Below are 24,445 nucleotides of genomic sequence, written 5' to 3'. Positions count from 1 at the left end.
ATAAAAATTGGCGTATATATGTTATTCATCGAATATAAACAAACATTTATACACGGAAGCCAACAGGGCCAAAAAAGTTCATTAATGTTTCTTTCAATTTTTTTTTCAATAGTGCTTCCAGACGACGTGGTACTACACCTAGCGTACCAACTACGATAGGGATTATTTGTGTTTTACCACCGTGTATACGTCTTATCTCTAATGCCAATGGAGCATAATTGTTCCACTTCTCGTTCTCCTCCTCTCTCACATTCCTGTCCCAGAGTACTAAGTAGTCTATAATGTGCCAGTTTTTGAAACTTTGTAAATGACGACCAGATCAAGACGATTATGTTCAAATTACTTGTCGTTATGACACTTTTGTCCAACCATACCTCTACCTATCCATCCTTACTTGTTCTCACTTCATCAGGTACTTCTTCAAACCATTTTCCAGTACACTACACCTCAAACCTTCTTACAAACCTCTCAATGTATCCCGATTTCGATGGGATCGTGTCTGTTGCGGTACTTTCTCTGGGCCCATCTACTACATCCTGCTTGTAGTTGTGCAATTGACTCTGAGGTCTTACCACAATCCGGCATTCTGCAGCAACCTACTCTCCTAGAACCACGTTTTTGAACAATCGTGTTCCTAACGCTCTTGTTCTGCACAAACAAAAACTTCAGTACTCTTCGCCAGATACCCAGCACTCAGCCATCGTCATGATCTTTCATCAGCCACTCCTGCTATATCATGGAAGAACCTCCCATGCATTTTCTTCCTAGCAAGTTCTTCTGCCCTTTCTCTAGCCATGTGTTTCACATAATCAGCCTTCATCTCACATACCTCCACTTCATTGACCACAACCTTATGCATCCACTCCTCTCTTCTAAACACATCCCCCTTCAACGACATCTCCTCAGTTCTAACACACTATTTTACACTTTATAATCCTCTTTCCTCTTTTGATACAGCCTCGCTAATTCGAATGAGGTATATATAAAACATTGCTACAACTTTTCTTGTTTTGATATCCATGGCATGCAAATCCTTGTCAGGCCATTCTAAAATCCCCGCACTGCATCTTAAAACATTGATTGCCAATGCAATCACTGCTGTCATTAGGTTTCCTCCATACAGTTTCGACTTTGCAATTAGTTCTACTCTTCTAAGATACTCCTTCCTGACTTTCCCCTTCATTTCTTTGTTCATAATGGCTATACTCTCCAACACTTCCAAATACATATAACCTGTATCTTCTATTTCTTTCATTATTTCTCCATTTGGCAGCACTATTCTATTTGAATGAAACTTTACTCCTCTTTTCATCATCAGCACCGCATATTTACTAATCCCAAACTCCATACGGATGTTTTCTGAGTATGTCCCCAGAGATTCTACCAGTCTCTCTATTTCCTGCTCATTTCTATCGAATATTTTCAAATCATCCATAAACAGTAGATGGTTGAGGAGTCTGCCACTAGATACAAAGTTATACCCCTTCAAGAGGATGCTTAGTGGAATCATTACTATTACAAACTGAAGTGGAGATTACGAACCTGCTTGGAATCTTCCATGTTTAATGCCAGCCTGCCCTATCACTTTTCTCTTTGCTGTCAGCACTGTTTTTGATTGAACCATACTTGTCTCCAAAAGCCCTACCACATTCTCAGCAACCTTCATCATCAATAGTGTTTACGTATCCATGAACGAGGAACCATGTCATAAACCTTTCTGTAATCGCCCCATGCTACACTTAGATTCCCCTTCTTCTTATCCTGCATTAATGCTGTATCAATCAGTTGTTGCTCCTTGGTACCTCTCGAGACTTTCCGACACCCTGATAATAATAATAATAATAATAATAATAATAATAATAATAATAATAATAATAATAATAATAATGATAAAATATTAATAATAATAAATTACATTAATCATATTCAAATTAAAAATAGTATAGTACAATCAAATGAGTCTGCAAGTTTGAGTGCTTGGAAAGTAAATTGTAAAAACTGATATTCTCCTGAAGGTTGAAGATTCAATGCTACGTGTGAGCAACCGAAACATATAATTGTGAATTACTTAGGACCTCTAACAATTGATGGATACTGAACAAGAGCACGCTGCCCCGGTGAAGTAAATAAAGGTCTCCACTCGATATTCCGTCCAAATTCATATGTTAGACAGAAAAATGCCCGAGTTCGACAAGATAAATCTGAAGATGGTCGGAGCTTATCTCGACCGAAACGTTGTAAAAATCACACTGAAGATGAAAACAGTAGTCCGATCAATATTATACGAACAATCAATCCTTATCTCAAAATTTCAGAAACGAAAAAATCAAAAAGGACACCCGACACTTTAAAAAAAAACACAATTTCTTCTTCCACTCTTAACTTTCTCCATAAAATTACATTTTTATAGATTCGTATAAATCGATGATGAGTCGTTTGGTCAATCTGTAACACTTGATTACACATACGAAAAATATATAAATATTGTATGGAAAAATCGGTGGTTTTCGAATGTTTAATAACGATGTAACTGCCTTGAAAATACAAATCATTTTATACTGGGCTGAAGTAAACGTCGCAATTTTTTAATTATTTACTGGTTATGTACATTTAAAATATATATACTGATAGCTCGTAGCAGACACCGCACGATGAAGTGTAGTCTCACACTCTACGTTCTAACACGTTTTAGGCTGCCCCACGAACAATATATATTAAATCGATATATATATATATATATATATATATATATATATATATATATATATATATATATATACTAACAAAAGTACCCGTCGTAGACTGAGTTCAAAAACAGACTACAGAAAACGGACTCTAGTTTATGAAAGTATGATAGGTTATGAAAAGGAAGGGTTGTAAAGAGATAGCTTCGAATTTGGCGGCATCAAAACCAAAGCAAAATATGATGGAAGTAAAAATAAAATAGATACACCCTATGAGTTATTATACCATACCTGTTCCCACTAAAACACAAATCACAATAATCTGTGGAGCTGTATTAAAAAAAAAATTGTTAAACTTTGTGATATATTTCCATTCCATGGAGATCAGGCACGAACGAACATACCATAATTTTATTATACCATATTTCTCCAAATTGAAACATAATTATTAAAGTATAGTTACGCAGATAGATATAAAAAGCCTTTATTAAAGTTTGTGCCTATTTCCATTCAATGGAGGCCAGGAGCGAACGCAGACCCCACAATTTTATTATATCATCCTTATTTAAGTTAAAACATACTTATCAAAGTATTATTATGTACATCTATATCAAAAACACTCGTAAACGTTTTTTTTTAATTTTATTTTTTTTATTTCCATACTTTGTGGACCAGGCGCGTCCGCAGACCCCACAATTTTAATGAACCACCGTTCTGCCAGATAAAACATACCCATTCCTGTGTCTCGATACATCTTCTATCATTATATGTAATCCGTTTTTTTTTTAATTAGTCGACTATATAGGAGCTTATTCGTGTCCACACACACACACACACACACACACACACACACACACACACACACACACACATTCCGCTTTGTATTATATATATATTTATATATAGAGAATAAATAAATATATATATATATATAGTATATATTCATAAAATGTATACATACATACACGCACTTATATACATTTATTTATATACATACTACACATATATCTATATATCTATAAAAGTGAACGTGTCTGTGTATCTGTGTATATGTGTGTCTGTGTGTCTGTGTACATTTTTTGGTCAGAGATTTGGCGAGTAAGAAGTCAAAGTTCAACGATTTGACCTTTGAGAACGCTACCAAACTCCTCCGACAATTTTGGGTCTTGGTTAGATATAGGTTCCTTGGACATGGATCTAACTTAATAAATTCATTTGAGCCCAAAACATTAAACCTAAGGGATCATAATAGGGGTCAAAGTTAAAAAAAATGGCCTCTACGGACTCTTCCAAATTACTCAGACAATTTCCGGTCTAAATATTTGAAATGTTATATAAAGGGTATTCAGAGATAGGGCAAGTTTTTAATAAGTTTGGGTCGAAAATATTCAGTTACCAATATATAAATGTATGTATGTATGTATGTATGTATGCATGCATGTTGGCATGTCTGCCTTAAAATTTCAATAGAACGACGGATTTTACCAAGATCAGTATCGTTTTATAGTTCAACCTTTCATACGAAATATCTCGAAAAATTGACTACAAACAATTAATATCTTCCCCTTTAACTAGGTACGTTTCTACAGGGGGGCACTTTTTCCGCCGATATTTTTAAAAGGTATCCTCTCCTTTAGATTGTCTAGCCTTAATTTTTAAAAAAACTGACGCTTCCAGGTTGGCGGTGGTCGTAACAGCATAAACGTCAGTTTTTACCCCGCTCTTTTCCTCCTTTGCAGTACGGGTTCGAGCCTGCCTTCCTACTACTTTTTTTTTTTGCTCAACATTCACATCCAAACACCCGGGCAACGCCGGGCGGAAATGCTAGTATATATATATATATATATATATATATATATATATATATATATATATATATATATATATATATACACTGAGGTTTATATTTCTCACGGGTAAAGTAATAGATAATAACATGAAATTTTACGAAGGAATTACAAGAATGCAAAGCACCAAACTAGGACAATGGAATATATATATATATATATATATATATATATATATATATATATATATATATATATATATGTATGTATGTATGTATATATGCATATATATATATATATATAAAGAGAGAGAGAGAAAGAGAGACAGAGAGGGGAGAGAGAGCAAGGTAAACATATATATATATCGTAATATAGGGCAAGATATATATGTATATATACATAGTGTTTATATATATAGTGTATATATATAATACACATATATATATATATATATATAACTACTTCATTTACTCACATAGAATTAATATACGAAAGTATAAATTTATGCGTAAACTTTAAGTATGTACTTCAAACGTGCTCAATACGTAGGTAGAGCTAGTTAGTTAGTTATAAAATATATATGGCGATTAAGCTACACTGAATATTCCGCGTTTCATCCACTCTAGCATAAGCCTGAAGAGTCCCTGAGGGGATGAAACTCGGAATATTCAGTGTAGCTTAATCGCCATATATATTTTATAAATTACTAACTATATATATATATATATATATATATATATATATATATATATATATATATATATAGTGTGTGTGTGTGTGTGCGTGTGTGTGTGGGTGGTGTGTTTGGTGTGTCTGTGTGTTGGTGTGTGTACCTCTGTTTGTGTAACTGAAACATATGTGTGCGACATAAACGTGTCCACATATTACAACGAAAAAAAATAAAGAGATTGAATTTTGATGTATTCAATATTAGTACATGTGATGGTGCGCATGTTTCAAAGTGAAAGTGAAAGTGAACATAAGAATCATGCCTAATATATTAGATCAACAAAGTGTAATGCCGCATTAACAAACCAAAGATTAGAATATAGAAATAAATAGTTTATGAATTAGGAAAAATAACTGGTAGCATATCTTACTGACGACCCGGTTGCATAATTCATGTAACTTTAACATGATCTACTCCAAGTCCTGTTAATGGTGAAGTCGACAGTTCTGCGTTTATTCATGACATTTCATTCCTTTGCTTTAATGTTTGCTTTGTGTTTACCCATACAAAGCTAACTATCCTACTGTAAATGCGGCCGCACTTCTCAGAACGGAATTCCCAGCAACGCACGCGCTAGCCTCCGCTGTCCCTCCGTCTGCTCTTCTCTCTATCCAACCATCGTTCGTGTGTTGATCTCAACAGACGCATGTGCTTATCGAAGCGCTCTCTCCGAATAGTTGTGGCAAAAACTCCTTTCGATCAAAGGGGAACGCACACTTATACTAACTCTTTTGAATGTTTCAGCTTTGGGCTTATATCACAATTGACTTTTACGTTCCGATTGAAGGTAAGAACAATAGAACATTTAATATTTTCGTATTGTTTTATTAAATATAAATTGCTCTCGTTATATGAAGTAGTTATACTTCACTGTGTTCCAAGTATCTGTTCCGAAGATAAATTCTTCATAACTGGAAACGTACATATGTTTTTATTTTCACTGTATATATATATATATATATATATATATATATATATATATATATATATATATATAATCCTTACGCATAAAACTTTAAGTACTAACACTTTCCACAGACGTATACTTATGTACATGTCTTGAACGTGCTATATATGTATATGTGTGTGTGCGTATGTGCGCGTGTGTGGGTGGGTGTGTTTCAGTGTGTATGTATACATGTGTGTTTTTGTATGTATATATGCATTGTATGTATATATGATTCGAAACATCTTTATATATAACTAATATTAATTGTTTAAATTCAATATATATATATATATATATATATATATATATATATATATACGTTTTATTTTTATTGCCGTAAAAAATAAATACAAAATAAAACGCATACTTTCTCTACAGCAGTATTGAGCACTTTCTTCAATTTGTATTAATTACTATTTCCACTATATATATATATATATATATATATATATATATATATTGTGTAAAGAAAGTTGTTAGTTGAGACAGATCATTGGTACCGTCGGTTTCAAGCCCGATTATAAGGCCCGTTTAAGGTATACCTTTCAAGCCCGATAAAAAGGCCCGCTTAAGTTATACCTTAGACGGGCCTCATTATCGGGCTTAAAACCGACGGTACCAATGATCTGTCTCAACTAACAACTTTCTGTACACAATATATAAATACGCTCTTAAATTTTGGATTTTCCTTTTAATTGAGGACTCTGTTGGAATTCTTTTTCCAAAAAAAATCTAATCATATATATATATATACATATATATATATATATATATATATATATATATATATATATATATATAATTTATTTATCTATATACGAATCTCTAAAATGAACCTTATTCGTTGTCTGCTGGACAGATGTCATTTTTAAATTTCACACGAAGGTATTTCATGTTTCTGCGATTGTTCCTACGTGGGGTTTCTATCGAAAATCAGAAGAATCAGAAAAAATGAAGGATGTTTGATTTTGACAAATGCTTACACAATTAGATAACACTTGAATCTGAGAAGATTTATCACCACATAAATAAAGTCCCTGGCTATAAAATCAACTATAGATGAATTTATAAGGGATGAATACGTTCGAAATAGAAAGTTTTGCTAGAGAACAATTAAACTATAACACTTGACTTTCTACGTTTAACTCTCATTCAAGTCAATCTGTAAAAGTAATTTTAAAAAATGAAGAATTATACTTCCATAAGACAAATATGTGTGCAAAATGAACTAGAATTATAGTTATATCCATATACAGGACTTTTCAACATTAACTCAAGCCATTATATACAGATGGCTTTTAAAAATAAACAGTAGATGCTCTACCATGTAATAGAAATCTACGATGTACTATTAAGAAAGTCACTGCAGGGAGGCATGTGGCATTTTCATTCAGTACATAGGACGGGGGCGGTTATAAATAGATCGAGTTATCGATCGATTTCATTGAGAACTTGACGACTTACCTTATTTCATCGAATACAGAATGCGATTTTGGAACATGTGTTGATCCCTTTTTTAAAATTTGATTATGCGGAATCTCCCTAAGAGATAGATAGATAGATAGAGAGAGAGAGAGAGAGAGAGAGAGTGAGAGAGATATGTATCTGCAGTTATATATGCATATATATTTGCATATGCACATAAATAAATATATATATATATATCTGTTTATATATATATATAAATATGTCTATATATATATATATATATATATATATATATATATATGCGTGTATATATTGGGCAGCAAGCAGTTATCAAGGCACGTTTGATTAAATACCACAGAGATTTTTTTCTTTGTTATTTGTGTGCTGATCTTCTCGATCTGCCGCGCACTTGTTCTCGTTTCATTTGGTAAGTTTTATAGTATGTTTCTGAGTTTTATATATATATATATATATATATATATATATATATACAGACAAGCACCCCCATACATATATATATTTGTGTGTATATATATATATATATATATATATATATATGTATATATATATATATCAAAAGACAGACAGACAGACATACAGATAGGTATATATACATAGATAGATAGATAGATAGATAGATAGATAGATAGATAAATAGATAGATAGATAGAAGGACCGATCTAAAGGCATTTATATTATTATTATTTATATTGATTTCGTTTCTTTCATGTACTCTTAAACGACTGGGGCGATTTTTGTGAAATTTCAAACTGACCAATTTCATGCTACTTGGAGTGGTCTAATGTTAGTTTTCTATTAGGCTACCTCCAATAGCACTTTGAAACTGATCATCAGATTCATCCCATTAAAAAAAAGAACATTTAAATTCTGACTAAAGTGAGGTGAGGGCTTTATACGAGCCATCATAACATGTGCATTTAATTAGTTTTATCACTGCAGATCCATAAATAGGGCGATGTACATAGTTTTTCCTAAAACAGGACCGCTTCCAAAATGAATGTTTATGTTTAAAGCACAATTGGCCAATAATAATTAAATTTTGTTTTTAAACTTTAATTCCAGACATTATATAAAATTACTTTCATCAAATTTATATTAAATGCTCTAGAGTGCAACGAAGAATAAAAGTTATGGTGAACTAAGTCAGTCCGATAAAGCAGGTGAACTTTTTCCCCAATGCCTCGCAGTTATTTAAATCGATTTAATTAAGAATGGGCGATTTCTACAATTCGATGACAACAAAAGTATTGGAAGTGTAGTAGGACACCGGGCCACTCAGTCATCTTTGCTAATATATATATATATATATATATATATATATATATATATATATATATATATATATATATATATATATATATGTATATATATATATATATATATATATATATATATATATATATATATATATATATATATGCGTGCGTGCGTGTGTTCGTGCGTGTGTATGTGTGTATTAATGTATAGTTTGGCAGCATGTCATTATTCAAGTACGTCTGATTAAACTCGGCGAGTTAGTTTTTTTTCGATTTTTTCTGGATATACTTTTCATTCGCCTAACGGCCTTTTTACATTAGCAGGCATTGTGTATGAAATGGCGCCCAAAAGTTGTTTTTACAGCTATATTCTTCTCGTAAGTTTTCTATTGGTGCATCCAATTATCACCAGAAGAAATTGTTGTTATCTTTCTTTTTCACTTTTATGCTTGGTGAATTTATTATTACTAGCAGGTCCCGTGGAAATTCAACGGTAGTTATAATCTTTTAAACCACATCAGTAAGAAATTCCTTATAAAAATGAACGTATGGAAGCAAGTAGAACAAACAAAGAACTTTAGTTTAAACTTTTATTGAAGGTCAATGCGATCGTTACTGATGCTGTTGATATCGTCAGGAAGTGCTGGTGATGATTTAGGCGGTGACAGGGACGTCGATCAGCTCCTTGGAGTGAGAATAGTGGTCAGTCAGCAGGTTCTTGGGAGTCAGATTGTGAATTTAAAAAACCTGTATGACATTGCTGACATCGATTTTGTGCAAGTTCTGATGACCCCAAGTTATTTAATATTTCAGGACATTTTGGATTACATGTGTGAGTAATGAACAGGTCACAGAAAACTGCCATTGCATCTAGATAAAGCTGTTGTAGATTCCTAGGACTTCCTATAAATGTAGATGGTAGAATAACTGGTACACCAGAATAACCATCTTAATTCCTTGCTAAATGATCCATTAAGCCAGAATATTGAGCAGCTCTTAGTTGACTTTGATGGCTTTTAATGAAGTTAAATAAGCAACTGTCAACTTTTACATATGCGATAGACTTTTCTATTCATTTTGAATTTTATTCAATGAAGATTTGGAAATTCACAAATATTTTTTAAGTCGAATTATTGATATAGATTTCAATTAATGCATCACAACTTCCTGATAATATAAATAGAACACTTTGAATTTTCTGTACAAAAGTTTTTTTCCATAAAAAACAGTGTAGTCTGTTATAATATTCAGATTCTTGTGTAAATTTTGATTTTTCGATAATCAAAATGATGTGAGGTAGCTTATACCTATCAAATTACTTGTCAATGTTATATAGTTAAGTAAGCTGGCTAATTGGCTATAAAGTAAGTTATTCCTAACTTTGATCTAACATTTTCATTAAAAAAAAAGCTTAACATTTTCTTGTATCTTTTTTATATTAAGAAAAATGTAAGCATCATGCTGAAATAATAAAATGCCATTCTTAATAAGGGGAGAGGGTTTGATTATTCTAAACCTTCACCTAAATAACGATTTAACGAAAAAAATGTTTCAAATGTTCTTGTATCTTTTTTATAATTTTTGTTAAATAAGAAAAATCAATAAACTTTGATAGCACTATTGTAAGAATCATGCTGAAAGGCATTTTTAATATGAGGAGGGGGGTTCATGATTCTGAAACTTCACTCTACAATGTAAAAAAACATAAGGGAAAAATATATGTATGAACAATAAATATTTCTTCAGTTAAATAAAATATACTGTAAATCTTTAAATAAGGAATAAATATTTATTTAAACCATAATTATTGAAACAAAGTATTTTACTGCATAAAAAAACGGTTATGGGGAGAAGGGTTAACTATTTTGAACCTTCACCTAAATAGAGATTTAATGAAGAAAAATGTAATGGTCTTATATCTTTTTTTTTATAATTTGTTTTAAAATAAGAAAAAAAAAGGTAAATATCCAGATATGCTACTACAGAACACCGACCACTCTAATGTGTTTTTTATAGGTAATTGAGGTCGCTGACAACGAATCTGATAGTCAAACCTGGGGCAAATTTACCGTTTGCATGGTATTTACCCCTGAACCCACGAACTACTTTCCACCATTTTGCAGCTTCCGTTTATACTACGCGCATGCAGGTTATAGCATAAATGACGGGTTCACCAAGCAAACTACGTTGGGGGGAGGGGATTTTTTTTCCAGGACATAGAATTTTCTAATTTTCAAAAATACATTATAGCACTTTTTGGGTGGAAAATGTAAAATTAGCTGAAAAAGAAATAAAATCAGAAAAGGAAAGCACTCCAAGTTGGAGTAGGGGGGGTAATTTATTTGTTGTTTTTTTTTTACCTGGAACATAGATTTTTCAAATTTTCAAAAAGTAACGCACCGACATTTACCAATTAGAACACCATTTAATATTTTCCGAAGATTTTACTGTGTACATTTGGGGCGCCAGCGGGGGGGGATGTGATGTTGGGGCACGCGCGCCCCAACATCACATCCGCCCCCCCCCACCTCGCTCGTGTACACAGTAAAATCTTCGGAAAATCTTAAATGGTGTTCTAATAGGAAAATGTCGGTGCGTTACTTACGGAAAAACGTTTAACTAAACTGCAAAAGCACCTATTAAGCCACATAAGTTCTATAGTTGAATCCCCCCCGCAAAAATAGAATGAAAAACATAAAGATGTTTGGTGCTTATGTTTTTGTAAACCACATTAAAAACTACGCGAGACAAAAAAAAAAGTCCCCCAATTTGTTGTACTTTTCTTTAACTTAAGTCATTAAAAAAATGTCAGTCCGTATTTTTTTTATTGGTACGCCATGTGAGAAGGCAGTTTGCTAGGTGAAACAAGCCGTCGTTCATGCTGCAGCGCACGCGCGTAGCGTAAACGGAAGCTGAAAAATGGTGGAAAGTTATTCGTGCGTTCGGGGGTTAATACCATGCAAACGGTAAATTTGCCCCAAGTTTGACTATCAGATTCGTTGTCAGCGTCCTCAATTACCCATTAAAAAAAAAGAAATTAGAGTGGTCGGTGTTCTGTAGTAGCGTATCTGGATATTTACCGAAACTTCACTTAACAATGTAATACAAATAATGGAAACATTCTTCAGTTAAATAAAATATACTGAAAATATTTAAATAGGAAATAAATATTTCTTTAAGTAAATTAAATCGTAAGTAATGAACCACTGTTTTATTTCATATTAAAAAAAAATTCGTGTCCATTTTTGTATAGTATTTAAATATGTATACCCTGTCGGTGGGCATTAGAAGATGAATGCTTGTAAAAGAAGCAAAATAAAACGAAGAAAACATAAGTAATAACTATGTAAACAACGTGAAGCTCTATAAATGTTACAAAATTACTCGATTCGGCATTAAATAACACGAAAAAGGATTGATATGCCGTAAAACAAAAAACAAAACAGAACAATACATAAAATATGTTTTGACTCTGTATTTGCGCATGGTGACTTTGGTGATTTATGTAATAAAGTCATTCTTGACTATTGTAACATGTATTTCTAAACATATTTTTTGTTGTGTAAGGCTCACTCAAAAGTAAATTTAAAAAAACATAAAGTGGCACAGTAAAAAAAAAAACGTACTCGCAGCGTTAAATGTAAAAAAAAATATGTTTATTACTGAATAAAATAGAATAAGCGTTCCTACAATAATAAACAGAAGACATCGTTAAAAATGTAAGTAAAATACTATACTATTTAAACTGGAACGATACCTTCTATGCATAACTGTCTTTAAAATAATCTGAAACCATAAATAGACAGTTATTATTATTTTTTTTTGTTCGGGGACTTTTAGGAAATAAAAGGGATAATGATTTTTAACTGATAAAGATTGAACAATAAAGGGAGATAATTCACATTAATTAATGTTTGCGATGATGATGACGCGTTTCATTAATTAATGTTTGCGATGATGATGACGTGACACCGTACGGACAAGCAAATCAATATACAGATAGTTTTTTAATATATAATTTTAATTTATCACATACCTGCAACTTTGTGTGTTTGTATATATATATATATATATATATATATATATATATATATATATATATATATATATATACATATGTGCGTGTGTGTGTGTGTGTATACGTATATATATGTGTGTGTGTGTGCGTGTTTTCTCTATATATTTTTAAAACGCCCATTTTATATATATATGCATATATATATATTCATAGATATTCATGCCAATACATATATATATATATATATATATATACACATAAATATGTATGTCTATAAATACATATATATACATATATATGTATGTATACATTATATATGCAATTTGTAAATATATAATACATACACATATACATTTATAATTTGATGTATAATTACATATATATTTACATGCACAAGTCATACTTGTTCATGAATTATATAGTTTGACATACATCTCCCTACATTTATATATATCAGTGTCTATCTCCTTTTAGATAATTACACATGCGGCTGTGTGAGCTTGTGCTATTGTGTGTGGTCTGCGTTTTTTTTCTGCTTATAAATAATTTATATTTAATTTTTTTTTAATTTTTATGCGCATATATATATATATATATATATATATATGCGTTTTTATTTTTATTACCGTATCTTTTTGTTAAGTTACATTATTGTTTGAGCTACCCGGCCGTTTTTTTTTTTTTTTGTTTTCTGTTTTTTTTTTTGTTTTTTTTTGGCCCGTCTGCAGCTTCCTTACAATTCTATAGAAATGTTCGTTATTATGGGATGAAAGAGTGAAAGAGTGAATGAGGTCAGGGGCGTCGATGTGTGTAGGTATCTGTGTATGAGAGCATCCATGCCTGCGCACACGTACCCAGTTTTAGCACCTTAAAGAAAATTTGATGTAAGCGGGAGCAACGCGGTTGTCTATGCATGCAGGCGCACATATGTGCATATATTTGAACGCCAGGGCGTGGATGTATGTGTGCATGTGATCGTTTCTTTTAAGTATATATGTGCGCATGTGTGTACCCGCGCCCGGGCCGCTAGCTAACCCTCTCCAAACAATTAACAAAAAAATAAATAAATAAAAAAATAAATAAACCGGATCATAGCCCCCCACGCCTCCAAACATAAGTGAATACTCAACAAGTCAAGACAAACTTACCAAGAAATCATCTCACCAACGAGACGCAAAATATTTTAACATTAAGACTCGAATTTTAAAGTAATCCCTCTCCTCCTACGCCCACATATTCCCCTTCCCTCCGTGTATGGCTATGCCCTCAGCCACACCAGAAATGAACTTCCCAGACCCTCCCCCACAAGTTGCTTAACCCCCAAAACTAAAACATTACTGACATACCAAGCGCCCCCTCCCACTTTCCCCCTTTGTGCCCTTCCTTTCTCTCTTCCGCCTTCCTCGTACCCCCTGACCTCATTCACTCTTTCACTCTTTCATCCCATAATAACGAACATTTCTGTAAAAGTCTGAGGAAGCTACAGACGGACAAAAACGGCAGAGTAGCCGAAACAATAATGTAACTTAACAGAAAGATACGATAATAAAAACTAAAAACGCATATTTGATCTACAGCAGTATTGATCACGTTCGTCAGTTTTTATTAATTACTACTATATATATATATATATATATATATATATATATATATATATATATATATATATATATACATTACAATCGACTAGTGCATGTTTACTAGCATACACTTACACGAATTATTAACAAAGTGTGTATATTTTGAGGTTTAGCTCTGCTTTTACAGGCATACTTAAATTTTATTGTCGCATGTCGGACTTGCACCTCTCTATCTGTTATTCAATATATATATTTTAATCGCCTACTGTAAATTCATTTCGCAATGCTAGTTGTAATTGATATTTTTAATAACAAGTGTTATACGAACAATCGCTGGGTCGATTATTTGACGAGTATATGAACGTAACGGATAAAACTAATTACACACGGGAACACTCACTATGTTGCATTTAAAGAAAGACTTGTTTTTAGTCAATTGAAGTGTGCTGAGTAAATATCTGAAGTTAGTTTTATTCTGCAAGCTACAGATTTTATGCAATTTTTAATTTTTATTAAAAAAGCAAAAGAACGAGCATTATCATAGGATATTGCAATGTCAGCCACAAAACAGTATATAAAACAAGGCAAAAGAAACAGAACAACATATGTAATTTTAGATTAAAGTGCACCATTGTTAGAAGTGCCATATGTTTTTTCTGGAAAAGTTTTTCAGAAAACAGTCTTTATCGCAACGTGAGATAAGCATCATTCACAACGTTCTTCAGATAAGAGTCAATCACATAAAATAACGCTTATCACTTTCTGTCTGAACAGTATTTTAGTCAGGCAGGAATTTGCGTTTGTAACTTTTGCGTTTGTACACTTCATCTGGGCAATCTCGTTTAATACTCCAGCAGTAGTCGGCTCTCATACTTTTGTCCCAGCGACCTTGGTAGCGTTCTTCCATTATCTTTAGGTCTTGGTGGAACCGCTCTCCTTGTTCGTCACTCACAGCCCCCAGGTTTTCAAGGAAATGGTCAAGATGGATGTTCAAAAAATGAAGCCTGATGCTCATTTTGCACCTGAGAGCACGAAAAGCGAGGAGCATTCTGTTCACAAGTTCATTGTAGTTCTCTGCCTTGTTGTTTCCAAGGAAGTTCTGAACGACTGCCACAAAGGATAACCATGCTGCCTTCTCCAAGGCGGTCATCTTGGCAACAACTGATCATCACGAATGAGGGTTCGAATCTGTGGGCCATTAAACACACCTGCTTTGATCTTCTCGAACGACAACCCTGGTATAGCTGTGATGATGTGTTGGAAACATTCACCTTCGGTATCCAGTGCCTTGACAAATTGTTTCATCAAACCTAATTTGATGTGCAGAGGAGGAAAGATGATCCTGCCTCTGTTAACAATTGGGTCATGTGTGATATTTGGCAAGCCTGCTTCAAGGGTTTCACGAACATGCCAGTCCTTCTGGACCCAGTGTCTGTCTCGTGCTCGACTGTCCCACATGCAGAGGTAACATGGAAACTTGGTGAAACCTTTCTGTTGACCAAGAAGGAAGTTTACCTAGTTGTGCTCACGATATTTTAAGAAGTCCATGGCTATTCTGATGTCATCATATTTTTCCCGCAGATGAACTGAATGACCGACAGGCACTGCCCCGTAAACGTTGCCATTATGCAAAAGAACACACTGGAGGCTGCGCTTAGAACTGTCTAAAAAGAGCCGCCATTCAGTTGGATCATAGTGAGGAACACCTAGTTCTTTGAGAAGACCTGGGATATCATGGCAGTAAACAAACTGTCTGTCCTCTGAAAAGAAGGTCACAAAAAGCTGGTCACGCTTTCTGTAATATGCTACTTTTACAGTGTGATCAACAAGATTTTTGCCTTGTAATCTTGATGCCAAAAGCTAAGCTGCTTTCTTTGAAAGACCTAAATCCCGAACTAAGTCATTCAGTTCAGTCTGGTGAAGAGGCTTGGGGACTGGGGGAGATTCAGTCTCCGAAGAACATTCCTCGGGATTTTCCCACTCAGTTTCTGCTAATTCATTGTCACAACTGTCTTCCTAGTCCGTGTCATGTCCAATGTCTTTATCGTTTAATGAAGGCAAACCTTTGAAAACTGGAACAGGAACTTCTTCACAGTGCGGAGCAGGCAGAATAACTGAGAAAATGTTCGGATATACGATCTTATGTCTGTTTTTCTTGCCCACACCCGCTGTGTTTACCATGCAGAAGTAGCACTCAGTTACATGGTTGGTGGGTTCTCGCCAAATCATTGGAACTCCAAAAGGCAGACCATTGCGTTTTCCTTTGGGCAGCTTCGGAGCATTTCCTCACAATTGTGGCACACAACATGAGGAGCCCATTGCTTGTAGGCTCACTTCACAAACAAGGATATGTTACATCTCTGATGATGGAGTGTGTAGCAACTACAGATGTAACATAAAGTATCAGGCTTGTTTCTACAGTGATGTCTCGATGAGGAAGCCATGTTTGATCTGGAAAAAAGAAGGCAGATAAAAGTATTAGAATCTATCTATGTATATAATCTAAAAATGTTTAGATTTGGGTTACGTAAGTTCATATTTAGACTATTTCATTTATCTCAAATTGCATGAACACTAGAGCTTATGGAGAAAAACTAATTTCAGATTTGAAATCAGCGCCTAAAAATCCTGCAGAATCAGTTAAAAAAATTAAAAGTCAACAGAAAGTTTTAAAAAATAGTGTTCCCCATTTTCGTGAAATTACAACTCAACCAGTAGGTACTTCAAAAAAGGCTAAAAATATGACAACTGTTTGTGAAAACATACCCCTCAACCATTAATCCGTTAACTGTACATAACTCGAAACGGACGCTGAAAACAGCTTTGTATTTTGTCAAGTTCCGATCACTTTAATTAAATTATAATGCATTTGTAGTTTCTTCTTCAAATTGAAATCATATAAACATGTTGGTTTGATGTTATAAATTAGCTATTTTTTCCGTGGAGTGCTGACATGGCACAAGCAAAATATATCTTCTATCCTCGGTTACGATCGATAAAACATATTCCAATAGAAATATGTCCGCCCATACCTAATCGTAAAATGCACTTAATTATGAGTTCATAATTATAATTGCAAATTATAATTATAATTGTCTAATGACTATTGTTTTGTATTCAATATATAACACTGATTTCAATTGTTAAAACATTAACTTAGTTGACCTCATGTAAAAAGATAGAAAAAACAATTATCGCTATCGCGTTAACTTAAGTTCATACGTATATACACATATTAAAAATGCCGCTATACATGCATAAATATATATTTGTGCATGCGTAAATCTTACACGTTTCGTCGACTACCATTATTAGATTGGGCATACATACTCTCTTTACTTCTCCCCTTTTCTGTATCTCGCAATCCTTTAAAACATTACCAGACCAACTGTGGAACACAAGTGGGGTTTTCAACGGTTAATTTAAAAAAAAAAGTTTGAACTGTACTTTATCTAAATCTGAGACTATTTTTAATAGCTTGCACTGAAGACAAAATGGTTTTCGCAGATAAGTAGTTTAATTTTGATATGTATTCTTTGTTTTTTTAGATGCAAATGTTGATATTATCTATTTCAGTTTTTAATTTATATTATTTATTTGATTGCTTAATTTATACGATTATATCGTCCATGAATCTACTCATTATACCTAGCAATTTTTAAATATAGCATAAACACATTGGACAATTTGAATCTCATTACTTCTCCCCTTCCTTGTATCTCGATTTCCTTGAAACAAATCAGTTGTGGTATGTATTTTCTGCTTTATTAAATGCAAATGTTTATAGAATTTATATTAATTTCAGTGGTTAACTGATATTTTTTATTTGATTGCATTAGTTAATAGATTTACTCGTCTATAATTGTACTCATTATATCTATCACGTCGATTTAAAATATATAATAAATAGATTTGACAATGCTATTTATTTGCAGTTAGTGCGAAAGTAATCTATCATCAAACTTCACGTAAATTGGACTTATATTACGCATAATACTTATTACTATCATGTTTTTATTAATAGAGAGTAGACTGTAGAACTCTCTTCCGTTTGCCTGGTTCCCACTTGACTGCAACTTGGATGTCTTCACGGCCAACATAAAAAAAAATCCTGAAAAACCGCCCCCTTAAATAAGGCACTTTATCAAATCTCCAATACTAACGATTACTACGGTACTATACCATTGATTACTGTACACACAATAACCATTATCCTAGAGTGGCTTCCGGACCTTGATAAGTGCTGACCTCCATGTAAAAAACACTATTCATTGTTGATGCGTTATTGGCATCGCTCATTACTCTTGCTCCTCCTAAGTTTTTCCTAAGTCTTCATTTTTAATGAGTGATTCATGTTACAAAGGGCGAAGGAAAAGTTGTATTCTAGGTTGGCGGTATTTTGCATTAACAGTCGCCAGAGATGTCTGAAATTTTCTTTTCCCTTGCATAGCTTCGTAGCTATGCCACTAATAAGGGGGCTGGAAGTAAACGTTTTAACTGGGCTGGCGTTATCCGCTTGGTAGTCATGGACCCGAATCTTGGATTAACCACTAAGTAGGGTTTTTTATCAACATGTTAACAGTACTGGGGCTTCTATATATGCATTTATTTAATGCATTCTGGACCATGTAGTAGCTTCTGGTGGAGCTTCTCGGTGCAATATAAGTGGGTTATTTTTATGGCTTTACCTTATCAAGTGTTACAAACTTTCGCTGTTTCTTTTCCTCTTTTACATTTCTTTCTCTACCCTGCTTTATTAAAGTCTGTCGACATATTCCACTACTCCCCAAAATACTACCATGAAATGTTTCTAGAAAAAAGCAGGATTAAACCCAGACCCCTAACTTCCAACGTAGCCCCCTCCCCATCACCATGTATGCGTGCGAACATCAAGGGTCTACGTTCAAACCTTCCAGAACTCCGCAACTGAATCTGGCACTGGACAGACCATTTCCTAGATAAGTCTGTACATAAAGGCTACTCTAACTTAACATGCAAATCTGACCCCCAGGATCGCTATAGGCATGCAATATGTTCAAAACAGACTTCGTAGCTTCGCAGGCGGGCTCTTTTCTCGTCCTTGCAACCTCTTTCACACAGAAAAGACATTCCGAGCCTGTTTCGTTACTCTCATATCAAGTGCTGATTTGGCCTTCGGGACAAGATCAAAGTGTAGTATCTGTTCCGGCAGATGCTGCAAGCTATGACTAGCTATGACTAGCAAAGACCAGATGTGGGGGCAACCCCACATGCCTGACCTTTAACCAACTCCCATTTCCCACCTCTCGGGAGCTGGTCCCCTTTTTCCCTTCCCCCTCCCTTCACTCCTCACATTAAAAATCGGCCTTGTGCCTAATTTGCTCGGTGGGGGAGCAAATAAATACCATCTGTTCCGGCAGATGCTGCACTTAAGATAATTTGTACCAGTCAATGGAGGGGAAACCCTCTATACTGGGACAATTATTATTTTTGGTAACCAGAGTGACCCCTTTTAGGGGAGCTGGTTTTTACCTCACATTAAAAACGGCCTTGTGCCTAATTTGCTCAGTGGGGGAGCAAATAAACACCATCTGTTCCGGCAGATACTGCACTTAAGATAATTTGTACCAGTCAATGGAGGGGAAACCCTCTATACTGGGACAATTATTATTTTTGGTAACCAGAGTGCCCCCTTTTTGCCTACTTGTAGGGGAGCTGGTTTTTACCTCACATTAAAAACGGCCTTGTGCCTAATTTGCTCAGTGGGGGAGCAAATAAATACCATCTGTTCTGCAGATGCTGCACTTAAGATAATTTGTACCAGTCAATGGAGGGGAAACCCTCTATACTGGGACAATTATTATTTTTGGTAACCAGAGTGCCCCCTTTTTGCCTACTCTTAGGGGAGCTGGTTTTTACCCCACATTAAAAACGGCCTTGTGCCTTATTTGCTTTGGTGGGGAAGCAAATAAATACATCAAAGTGTAGTATCTGTTCTTCAGATGCTGCACTTCTATTTCTTGTTCTCTTTCGGTGGAGGAGAAATCCTTCACGACTGAGACAATTTTTATTTTGGTACCTTTACTCCACGTTAAAAAACGACCCTGGTGTCTAACTCTGTCCCGTGGGGAGGCATAGTAAATAGGTACTCTCATATCAAGTGCTCGTCTGAGCTCCAATCAATGATCCCTCCTCATTAAAATTTAACGAAAAACACTCGTCTAGCTTAAAACACTATCAATAATTCCCCACACTCCTGCCCTGTGCCTAAACCTAAACGTAGAGTTCATGAACAAAGTTTATTTTTTAGAACTGCACATTGTGGTCCTGTCTTCCTTTGGTTTTATTCGTCAGACTACAATATTGTCGTTTCAAGTCCAACGTAAACAACTTTAGTAATCCAATTTACCAAACTAACACTACTGACGATTACTATTATATTGTCCTATTAACTACTATTATATTGTCTTATTGACTACTGTACACTCTTTAACCCTTATGCTCGAGTGGCACCTGGGACTTCATAAATTACGACCCTATGTAAAAAAGTTACAAGTTCTTTTTTAATTCCCACCCAGAGAGTAGCAAATTCTGCTGGCTAAAATACAACAAAGTAATTGTCCAAATCTAAAATATTTCAAGTCTGTAGATCAAATATTCGCAGAGTGATTTGGTAGAGGCCATTCTGCAAACAGTAGCACATGGAGGTATGCTCCCATTTTATAGGTTTATAAAAAGCAGATTGTAGCAACCAATAAACACTCTTCGCATTCGGTCGATTGGATTTGTGTCTTTTTTGTTGTTTACATTAACAACATAAATACTGCTATAAATGTTTTCAACTGTTGTTTGCTTCGCGTAACATGAAGCTTTATGTGTGCAAATAAACAAACAACCCGGGCACTGTAAAAGCGACGAGAAATGTTTATATGATTAGACATTCCATAATATCGTTTATGGCACCGACCCCATATACTAGAGGGTAGCACTGCCGACTATCAGTTAGACGGGTCAGTAGTCGGAAATATATACAAACTGCGATAAATACATATAAAACGGGATATAACATATTTCAGCTGATATTTCACAATATAATAAAGTAACAAGTGCTACCGGATCTCCATATTCAAATTTGAACACAAGTGTTGAATATATATATATATATATATATATATATATATATATATATATATATATATATATATATATATGTGTGTGTAAATCAAATCAAATACCTTATCTTTACAACGGATGAATATAGTATTAAAACATTATATAAGAAAAATACTTTTTGGAATATTATCTAGATTTCTACAACTTAAAGCATATAACATTATTTTCTCACCATCAGATATGGTTTGTGTGTTACTTCAATTGGGGCAATAGATCTGCTCACAAAATAAATTATATTTGTGGCATTTTGATCGATTTTTGCCAACACATATACGTCTATTTATGTTTTAAGAGAAAAAATGTTTGCTAAAAAATATTTGGATATCGATTTTCTGATAGAACATCAATTACTGTAAGCTACCCTGACTCTTTCTGAGGGGCCCCGATACTTGGTATCCATATCTTTAAGGTCATGATAAAATGACTCCTCTGCTTACCACTCATTGAACCTAGGCTCTCAAGAAGCCGGCGTATATGAGAAAATACGAAGTGCATTTTGACGCTCATGTTGAAAACCAGATTTTTAAATGTAGTCAGGAGGTTGTGGAAAACCTTTTTTTATTACATTTTCACCCCAAACAAGGCAAATCACCACTTTGGTGTAGGGGTCTACTATCAGGGGCAACAGCTAATGGGGTACTATGGAGGGATTTGGGCAGCAAGGTGTCGGTTCACGTTACACTTGAACTTCTGCACGTCAATACTGTTGGAGAAGCAGGGACCTGGAATGGAATTCCAAAGTCTAGCGGTTCTGGGGAAGAAACTATTGGAGTAGAAAATATTTTACTTCTAGGGATATCTACAGTGTGGGGGTGGGATTTAGCAGCCTGTCGGGTTTGTCGAGGGTGCTCACATCGTGGGGCACAAGTGATTGATGTTCGTCAGCGCATTCACCACTAAAACATTTGTAGAAAATGCAGAGGGATGCAACATTTCGTTGATGTAACAGAGGCTGAAGCTTAGATGCCAGTTAAGGGCCTATCAGGTTTGCGACTCTCTTTTGAACCTTGCCAAGGAGCGAGAGACTAGTAGCAGATGCACCATCCCAAATGCGACAGCAATACTCCATACATGGGCGAATGGTGGCCTTATATAGGTACAGGATAATTTCGGGTGTTAGAAGTTGTCTAGCACGGTAGAGAGAGCCCACCTTTCTTGCAGCGGCCCGGTAATGCCTTCAATGTAATTGTTCCAACTCATGTTTCCTGTGAACGTTAGGCCAAGCAGTTTTAAAGATTTACTATCAGATAAAGAGTCGTTGGCCATTGCTATAGGTGGTAGAGAGGGGTTTTTTGCAATTATTGAAGGGAACCAGTTGAGTATTGGCGGCATTGAACGTGACAAACCATTTTTGTCCCCATTCCACTACAGATCGGAGGTCTTCCTCTAGTGTTACTGCCATTTTTTTAGAAGGCAATTTTGTCGGGGAGGTCATTTATGAATATCAGGAACAATAGAGGTCCAAGGATAGACCCCTGGGGAACTCCCGCATTTATATCACACTGTTTAGATGTAAAACCATCGAGGACAACCTGGATTTTTCTCTTATCTAAGAAAGATTTAATTGTATTAAGTATTCTACCAGTGATACCGTATGATCTAATCTTCCTGAGGAGACCCTGATGCCATACCCTGTCAAAAGCCTTTGGTATATCTCGATCTACCGCTCTGCCCTCCCCCGCTTTTTGCAGTGAATGGTATATACGTTCCGAGATTACAGTTAAGATGTCTGCTGTGGAACGGGTTTGTCTAAATCCATATTGTTGGTCAGTCAGAAGTTTAGCATCTGTAAGGTGATGGACTAGAGCATGGTTAATTAAGATCTCAAATATTTTGACAAAAAGTGGGAGGAGGCTAATGGGGCGATACATTGATGGGTCAGTCTTTTCGCCAGAGTTCTTGAATACTGGTACAACAGTAGCAGTTTTCCAACAGCCCGTAAAGCAAGCTTCATTAAGGCCTTTGTTGTAGAGTTTGGAGAAAACTGGAGCTACTTCGGCTTAGCACTTTTGTAATAGCACAGCTGGTATGTGATCGGGTCTACATGCTTTGGAAGTGTCAAGGTTTTTTATGATGGCATACACCTGAGTGGGGGTGATTTTCAGATCGTCTAGTGTGGCGTCTGTCCGCATAGTAAAGTCAGGTAAGGGGTGGTTGGAAGAGTCCAGTGTGGAGTTTGAGACAAACCGACTGGTAAGCATGTAAGCCTTGTCGGTTGCTGAGGATACAACCTCGTAAATGTTGGTTAGTGGAGGAATTGTTGATTGCCCATTATTTACTACACTGCTTGTTGATTGTCCATCATCTACTACTGTGAGTATTTGATGGGTCTAGGGTTGCTAAGCAATAAAGCATTAAAAGTCTTACCTCACTAGCTATACACTAGTACATATTCTGGAATTCTGAGAACTGGTGAATTCTTTTTTGGACATAACTACGTTTACATCTCGCGTATACGTCTGCCACTTTTGTGCGTTCATAGAAAAATGGAATTAAAAATGTTAACAGATTTGACAATATTATTTGCTTCTCTTGTGCTTCAAACGTAAGTGTACGTTCATAAGTCAAATTTAACCTTTTACGTTTTTCCGCAGGATGTATCATTTCACCTGCTAACTCGTCAAACGCTAATATGAATCGTATTAATAGTAAATAATGCTAATAAATTTTAGGACATGCATCACCCTCTTCGATTATCTTGTAACCTATATTAATATTTTTGGGCATTCAAGTTGTATTCAACAATTGTCATTTCTAAAATCCAATAGCTAGTTTTGATATACAGACCTGAATATTTAGTGGCTTCTACTGAAGTCTCTACAAAGTTTATAAACAATGTC

The 24,445-nt window shown here is 34.7% G+C and overlaps 1 protein-coding gene across 1 annotated transcript in view; it reads left to right on the top strand.

The window, feature by feature from the left end:
• The first annotated feature begins 5,738 nt into the window (after positions 1 to 5,738).
• The window catches only part of LOC145277039 (uncharacterized), a 655,864-nt gene continuing 637,157 nt past the window's right edge, over positions 5,739 to 24,445 (top strand). The window contains exon 1 of the mRNA XM_080128672.1: positions 5,739 to 5,988. The gene's annotated coding sequence lies outside the window, so the exon portion shown is untranslated. The remainder of the gene's footprint in view (positions 5,989 to 24,445) is intronic.

Source organism: Euprymna scolopes, chromosome 5 (assembly GCF_053919585.1).
Source record: "Euprymna scolopes isolate OS-2025 chromosome 5, ASM5391958v1, whole genome shotgun sequence".
Taxonomy (NCBI): Eukaryota; Metazoa; Mollusca; class Cephalopoda; order Sepiida; family Sepiolidae; genus Euprymna; species Euprymna scolopes.
This window is presented reverse-complemented; position numbering and strand designations above follow the sequence as displayed.